Consider the following 9,247-nt stretch of genomic DNA (forward strand, 5'->3'; position numbering starts at 1 on the left):
TGTGTGCTCGGAAACCACTGTATTCTCCAAAAGTTACTGTTTGGACTACTGTATGGAGCAGAGTCTGGCCCTTTTTTCACGCGTGAAAGTATCACTAGTGAACATTACGTTCATTTTGGAAAAATTTGTAGTCACACAACTAACGTTGGAGGATCAACCACACACAGAGTGGTTAATGCAAGTTGGGTCCAGACACATTGCACCGAACAGTTATTTCGCTTTTTTTGACGACTAGTGCGGGAATAGAGTCATTGCGTTGAATTACTGCAAATTTCCTGGCTCAAGGATGCATTGGCCTCCATATTCGACCGACTTGACTCCGGGTGACTACTTTTTGTGTGCCACATTGAAAGCCATTACCAGAACCGTCCCACCACTGTGGACGGCGCTGATAAAGCTGATACCGTACGAGCTGCACAGCACAGCGTACAGCTCCATCTGTTAGCAACTTTTCGAACTATTTTGGAACTTCTGTATAACTTTTGCATAAAATTCTTACAGCGATCACAATAAACATACCTTTTGTTGAATTCGTCCATCGTTTCAGTGCTTGAGATATTTAATTTTGAAATCAGGGACTCCTTTGCTGGATACCCGGTACACTGCTCTGCAAAATTTACTTAAGTACTGGATAAAGGAACGTAACATATGGAGTACTTGGTGGAAATGAACGGAAGTGCGGGAGCATGTTACCAGACGTATCCTAGCCGCGCACAGTTGCAGGAACGTGAAGAGGAAGCGTGTATCAATCAGCGAGCAGTTACGCTGCGCTGTAGTGGTGTTCATTACAACATGGATAACTTCACACGGGGAAGAATCATCGGGAAACTGGAAGAAAGACCAAGTGTGCGAGTGTAGCGTAGGAGTTTGGTATTGCTCACAGAACTGTTTCACGTGCGTGGGAAGCGTTCCGAACCACAGGGACTGCTGTCCGAAGGAGAGGCGGTGGCCGACCACGGTCAACTACATTGTGCAACAGGCAAGAACGTGAAACACTATTCGTCGCAATTGCTACCACTTTTAACAGGACTGCAGGGCACGCTATCTCACGCTATACCTGACGACCAATACGTTGTGTTGTTTGAATAAAAATATCATTTCTGTTCGTCTCATTGCGTATTTCTAACAGTTACCTTCTTTACTATACTATACTATACTATAATGTAACAGTTCTTTCTGTGTATGGTCCAAGTTTCATCGAGCTATGGTACTTGGCAGTGACATATGCGAAAGTCACTTTCATCTTTAAGTTTTGCACACCAGTGTATTTCTGGTTTTAGGTCTCCTTTCATATTTACAACCTGACCCAGGTAGACAGATTCTGTGAACCTATGCGGTTGTACACTTCCAACACGTATATTTCCCTCTGGTGTTCTTTCGTTCATCATGATTTTGGTTTTATCGCAGTTAACTTTTAGATCGACTTCAGGTCTAACTAACTCAAATCTGTAAACTAATATTTGAAGTTCTTCTATACCATTTCCAAATAGAACAACATCATCAGCAAATGCCACTAAAGTATGAATTCTGAAATTTCCTTTCATCACAAGGCTGGAAACTAAACATGCAACAGTTCGTAAAAAGCCACAAAAATGTCCTGTTCCTGAAATACTGCCGAATTTTTGTCACCGTTGTTCAAAATGGCGACAAGACTGTTTCAGTATTCCGGACTCGTATTCATTATTGAAAATAAATTTCCATTTCCCTTTCGCGGTTCTCAGTAGGTTATACGCACACCTGTAAGAGAACGCTGGGATGATAATCGGAAAACACGCTAAATGTCAAGAAGTGGTAGACAATTCACTATCGCCAGTTGCTTCAGTTTTGTGGAGAGAGAACAAGTCGCAGTCTCTAGAAGCTGATTACAGTTTGTGAGAGCTATGGCGCCACGGTAAGAGGGTATTGCTCGTGGCACTACGCCGCGGCAGGGTTTTAATCTCCCAGGAATGTGGAGCTCATCAGGCGCTACAACGGCGACGCCCGGAACGAAGAAGAGTGAGTAAAATTGCTGCCACAACTTGACACGTGCGCCACCACGTCCGCTTGCCGACGGACTCCTCTCGCCCCAAGTCGACCTCTACAAAAATACTTAAACCTACGTTGCTGAAACACCATGAATGGATTATTACAAAAACGTAGAAATTAGTTTTGTGATAAGGATAACTGTTTGAACAAATTATGAAAGGTACTTGGTGATAAAATAATATTCCATGTCCATAATCAGCATCTGGATATTCCAATATCAGATTCGATACGATATTCGTTATCGATACCACTATTTAAAAATACATCGTAACACGTATTGAAAGCTTATTTGTGAATTTTTAAGTTTTTCCTTAGCACACAAGAGATTATTTAGAATGCAAGGCGAAATATGGCATATATGCTATGTTTTCATAAAACAGCTAGATTATAAAATGAAATACAGACGTAAGCAGAAAAGTAGAAATATTCCACTTGTTGTTTTTCTTGTGGTCTTTAGTACGAAGACTGGTTTGATGCAGCTCTCACACTAGTCTCTCCTGTAGAAATCACTGCATCTCTGCAAAAAAAAAATCACTTTTTCAGATATGCTTGTTTACCAGTCTGCATTTTATATCCTGTCTCCTTCCTCCATCATCACTTATTATACTGCCCAAATAGAAAAAAATTCGAAAAAGAAGTGAAGTGTTTTATGAACTGACTTGTCTAAAAGTAAGAAGTAACATAAATTAGAGAAAAATTTGACGCACCTTTGAACGATATTTTAAATCCTACACCGAAAAAACGGTAGACTGCACAGTCTACATAATCCACCAGAAAAATATCCTCCACTGCTCTCTAAAATTTTAATATTCTAAGTCAAACATTGAACGCTAAATTCTCATTCGGCACCTCATTTACTGTACATGATGTCCACCGAGCGAGGTGGCGCAGTGGTTAGCACACTGGACTCGCATTCGGGAGGACGACGGTTCAATCCCGTCTCCGGCCATCCTGATTTAGGTTTTCAGTGATTTCCCTAAATCGTTTCAGGCGAATGCCGAGATGGTTCCTTTGAAAGGGCACGGCCGATTTCCTTCCCAATCCTTCCCTAACCCGAGCTTGCGCTCCGTCTCTAATGACCTCGTTGTCGACGGTACGTTAAACACTACCCACCACCACCATGATGTCCAGCATCATTGAACGATGGGTCAATCATTTCTTACTATTAGACACATCATTTCACAAAACATTTGACCGCTTTTTCAAAAAAAATTTTATTCAAAATTTTTTACTAACCGTTAAATATCACACCAACACAATTATTTATGCACAAACAGTTAGACCTTGAAGAGATGTGAAAAATTTTATTTAATTTACATAGCTTGCAGCAGCTGGTCGTGAAATATTTCTTTTACTTCAAATCACTAAGTTTTTTGTGCACCAACCCGATTAAATTGTTTTTTTGCAAAAGTAGACACCACGCTGGTCAATTTTATACTCCATTTGTCTACTTCCCGCTCTTCGATCATCTACGAAAATTTGGACAAAATATTCCCTGAAATCATTGATCGTTTCTTAATTGCCCTGATTACTTTCAAGCAATTAAAGCTTTTCTCGTAAAACTAGACCTTACGCTGGTCAGTTTAATACACCATTAGTCCATTTCTCACTTTTAGTTTGCCGATGAAAATTTGGACAACAATCAAAAAACTACTTCTAGTGACATTACTTAACCTAATTCCATCACCATCATTTGATTTAATTCTACTACATTACATTACTCGTTTTTTATTCTCCTCGACGTTCATTTCATGACCTCTTTTCAAGACACGATCTACTCCATTCAACTATTCTTCCAAGACGTTTGCTTTTCTTCATGGAAAGACAATGGCGTCGTCAAACCTTAATGGTTTTATTTCTTCTCCCTGAATGTTAATTTCCATTCAAAATGTCTGCTTTGTTTCCTTCACTGTTTCAGTAAATGAAGACTGCATATAACGAATAGGACGTGTCGCTGCCCTTTTTTGTTTCAACCATTTACTCCCTTTCACGTCTTTTGACTCTTAGAACTCTGGCTACTTTACAAGCTGCAGAAAACGTTGCGCTCCATGCAGTTTGTACTTACAACACCAGAATTTCGAAGAGTGTGTCACTGCCTATATTATCGAAAGCTTTTTCTAAAACACTATAAATGTGCTTTAGTCTTTCCTCAATTTATTTTCTGAGGTAAGCCGTAGAGTCAGTATTGATTCGTATGTTTCTACGTTCTTTCTGAATGCGAATTGATGTTTCTCCTACGTCGGCGTCTAACAATTGTCCCATATTTCTCTACGTAAGACCCGTTAGTGTTTTGCACCTATGACACGTTACACTGACGGTTTAGTAATGCACTTGTCAGCATCATCCTACTTTGGTAAAGAGATTACTGCTTTCTTCCTTAACTCTGTGATATTTCTTCCGTCTCATAATCTGTATACCAGACAGAGCGGTTTTTTCGTGATTAATTCTCGTCATGACCTTAACGATTCTGAGAGAATGTTTCAGGTGCTTTCTTTCGATTTGGCTCTTTCACTGCTCAGTCAAATTCTTCTTGCTTTATCGCTTCCCTCACCTCATATTGCTCTGCTTCCTCCTCCCTTACCATAATATTGTTTCTAGTTCCTATCATTTACATATTACTTCCACATTCAGCCTTCCCTTCTTTGCTTAGTACCTGAGCACTTTATGTGCATACAGCTGCTTCTCATTTCACCAAACATTTCTTCAGTTTTCCTATTCACATTATCTTCTTTTCTATATATGCTTCTTCAGCTTTCCATATCTTCCTTAGTCGTTCCTGTGTTGTCGTTTTGCACTTTCATCCTCATTTTTAGTTGTGTATATTCCCTCTTTATTGTTTCTTTCGGAAGGTGTTTATATTTTTCCTAGCATTAATTATTATCCAAGAATTTCTACTGGACTTTGTATTTTTGTTTAGTTGTTCCTCTGAGCAGTCACTGTTTCATGTTTTAAAGCTATCCCTTCATCTACCATTGCATTTCATTCACCGAATTCCGTTGGTCATTACCTCATCCCTCCAATGAAACTCTTAGCGGTTGTGATTTTTTCAACTTATCTAGGTCCCATGTCCTTAATTTCCTAACTTTCTGCGAATTGTGCAATTCCTACCTGTGTTTAATTCATGCATTAACACATAATATAAAAATGGATGCACGTATATTCACTATATAATCAAAAGTACCCGGACACCCCCAAAAACATACGTTTTCCATATTAGGTGCATTGTGCTGCCATCTACTGCCAGGTATCCCATATCAGCGACCTCAGTAGTCATTAGACACCGTGAGAGAGCATAATGGGGCGCTCCGCGGACTTCGAACGTGGTCAGGTGACTGGGTGTCACTTGTGCCATACGTATGTATGCTAGAATTCCACACTCCTAAACGTACCTAGGTCCACTGTTTCCGATGTGGTAGTGAAGTGGAAACGTGAAGCGACACGTACAGCACAAAAGCGTACAGGCCGACCTCGTCTGTTGACTGGCAGAGACCGCCAACTGTAGAAGAGGGTCGTAATGTGTAATAGGCAGACATCTATGCGGACCGTCACACAGGAATTCCAAACTGCATCAGGATCCACTGTATCACGTCGGTAAATGTCAAACGACGCCTCGCTTGGTGTAAGGAGCGTAAACACTGGACGATTGAACCGTGGAAAAACGCTATGTGGAGTTATGAATCGCAGTACATAATGTAGCGATCCGATGGCAGTGTGTGGGTATGGTGAATGCACGGTGAACGTCATCTGCCAGCGTGTGTACTGCCAACAGTAAAATTCGGAGGCGGTGGTGTTATGGTATGGTCGTGTTTTTTCACGGAGGGGGCTTGCACCCCTTGTTGTTTTGCGTGGCACTATCACATCACAGGCCTACGTTGATGTTTTAAGCACCTTCTTGCTTCCCACTGTTGAAGAACAATTCGGGGATGGCGATTGCATCTTTCAACAGGATCGAGCACCTGTTCAATAATGCACGGCCTGTGATGGAGTGGTTACACGACGATAACATCCCTGTAATGGACTGGCCTGCGCAGAGTCCTCACCTGAATCCGATAGAACACCTCTTGGATGTTTTGGAACGCCGAATTCGTGCCAGGCCTCACCGACCGACATCGGTACCTCTCCTCAGTGCAGCACTCCGTGAAGAATGGGCTGCCATTCCCCAAGAAACCTTCCAGCACCTGATTTAACGTATGCCTGTAAGAGTGGAAGGTGTCATCAAGGCTAAGGGTGGGCCAACACCGTATTGAATTCAAGCATTACCGATGGAGGGCGCCACGAACTTGTTAGTCATTTTCAGCCAGGTGTCTGGATACTTTTGATCATATAGTGTATGTATTTATGTATGTTCCAGAGATCCTCCTTAATCATTGCACCGATATCAACCAGACGTGATAAACATCGAACCACACTACTTACGGTCAGGAAAAAATTGCTATGAGGGTAAGAACCATGTACCTCTCAAAGGGATGGGGTGATGGTGAAAAATCAATGCAACCCACGACACGAGAGTACTCATACTTTAGTCATCCAGTATTTGAGAATGAGAGCATTTACAACAAACCTGACACATAATTTCTAACCTTGACGAAATTTTTTCTCGCTGAAAACCCCCACAAAATGATGAAAGGAAAAAAAATTATTGCTTACTACGTTTTCGCTGTTTATGCAGTAAGACTCCCTCATGAAGCATGTGGTGTTATTTTATTATTTCATTACTACTAATCGTATTCGCTACACATTTTTAGACAGTATGCACATATAACACTAAACGTACGAGAAAATTATAAAATTGTCCGGTACATAGTTCAGGATATATGATGTCATTAACACTTTATTTATTTATTTAATGATATGGCTAGGGCCCCTCGTCGGGCAGACCGTTCGCCGGGTGCCGGTCTTTCAATTTGACGCCACTTCGGCGATGAGGACGATAGTATGGTGATGAGGACAGCACAACACCCACTCCCTGGGCGGAGATACTTCCCCGACCCAGCCGGGAATCGAACCCGGGCCAAGAGGATTGACAATCCGTCACGCTGACCATTCAGCTACCGGGCGCGGCCGTCATTAACACTGAGATGCGTGAAAAACTGGCACATTATGCACAACATTTAAATTTATTACTTCGTTACTACTAACTCTATTCCCTACACTTTTCGCAGGCAGTATCCACATACGCCGCAGAAAGTACCTAGAAAATTATATCATTGAACGACACATGGTTCAAGAGACTTGTCGTCAAATACTCAGATGCGTGAAAATGATACCGTAGGTTGAAATTAACTACAGATACAGGTGAAATAAGTGTAAAAATACGTATGAAAACATGTTAATTATATGTGACATGTGCGTGCAGTTGCAAAGCCACAAGTAAGAAGCTCAGGCTATACGCCTGGAATAATCTGAACCTAATTTTGTACACATATTCGTTACTATCTGGAAAGAAACAATGTGAGGGTAAGAACCACCAACCTCCTATTGAGGTGAGAGTGATAATGTGAAGAGAGAGGAGAGATGGATTGACAGTGAGCGAGAAGGACGAGGTGGATATAGATAGGCGCGAGGGGAAAATGGACAGAAAGGGGAGAGAGAGTAATAGACAGAGAGAGGAGAGAGGATGAGACGGACAGAGAAAGGACAGAGGAGGCGATGGACAGAGGTAGGGGAAGGTAGAAAAAGATATAGAGATGAAAGGGGAGGAGATGAACAGTGAGAGGAGAGGAGAAAATGGACAGAGAATGGGAAGAGCAGGAGATGCACAGAGAGAGGGGAAACGAGGAGATGGACAGAAAACGGAAAGAGGAGGAGAGGAGAGGAGGAGGAGAGGAGGAGATGAGCAAGGAAAGGGGGGAAGAGGAGACGGACAGAGAGAAGGGGGAGGAGGAGAAGGAAGACGAGGAGGAGAAGGAGGAAGTGGAGGAGATGGACAGAATGAGGGTGAAGGAGGAAATGGACAGAAAGAGGGGCAGGAGGAAATGGACAAATGGTTCAAATGGTTCAAATGGCTCTGAGTACTATGGGACTCAACTGCTGAGGTCATTAGTCCCCTAGAACTTAGAACTAGTTAAACCTAACTAACCTAAGGACATCACAAACATTCAAGCCCGAGGCAGGATTCGAACCTGCGACCGTAGCGGTCTTGCGGTTCCAGACTGCAGCGCCTTTAACCGCACGGCCACTTCGGCCGGCGGAAATGGACAGAGACAGGGTTCAAATGGCTCTGAGCGCTATGGGACTTAACATCTGAGGTCATCAGTCCCCTAGTACTTTGAACTACTTAAACCTAACTAACCTAAGGACATCATACACATCCATGCCCGAGGCAGGATTCGAACCTGCCACCGTAGCGGTCGCGCGATTCCAGACTGAAGTGCCTAGAACCGCTCGGCCACACCGGCCGGTACAGTGAAAGGGACAGGAGGAGATGGAAAGAGAGTGGGAGCAGGTGGACAGAGAGACAGGTTAGAGGAGATAAAAAGAGACGAGGTGAAGGACTAGCAGCACAGAGAGAGGGGGAAGAAGGGGATGAACTAATAGAAAACTGGAATAATTACATATCAAGATAACATCGCGTACTTAGCTAATAACCAGTAAATAATGGCCAGTGTCCGCATCTGCTCCTGGAGATGTTTCCCATCCAAAAATCTCTTTTCTAAATCTCTATCTTTCAGTTGCACAATCTTTCTGAATCTTTCTGGTGCCTTCAAGTCTCGCAAGTATAAAACTTTCTTTCATGGTTCTAAAACCAAATGTTAGCAATGATTAAATTGTGCTCAGTGCAAAATTATACCAAAAGTCTTCCCCTTCATTCCTTTACCCAATTCCATTTTCTTCTATTATTTTTCCTTCACTTACTTTTCCTATAGTCCCGCTCACAATCCAATAGTCGTCTCCCTTAATGTACTGAATAATTTCTTTCATCTCATTATTTATGTTTTTTCTGATCCCCTCGTCATCTGTGGAGGTAGTAGTGACTTTGTGGCTACTTTGGCTTAACTACGCTGTTCTTACTAGTTTACGCACATTTCCATTTTCTCGCTGACTGTGTGTCCCACTCCTGCATAATCCTTATTTGATTTAATGTTGATAAACTTGTACTCAACTGACTAGAAATCATTATTCATGTCACTGCACTACAATAGTTCCAACTATATCTAAGTTCGCCGCGCGGGATTAGCCGAGCGGTCTCGCACAAGTCATGGATTGTGCGGCTGGTCCCGGA

The sequence above is a fragment of the Schistocerca americana genome, chromosome X (genome assembly GCF_021461395.2).
Source record: "Schistocerca americana isolate TAMUIC-IGC-003095 chromosome X, iqSchAmer2.1, whole genome shotgun sequence".
NCBI lineage: Eukaryota > Metazoa > Arthropoda > Insecta > Orthoptera > Acrididae > Schistocerca > Schistocerca americana.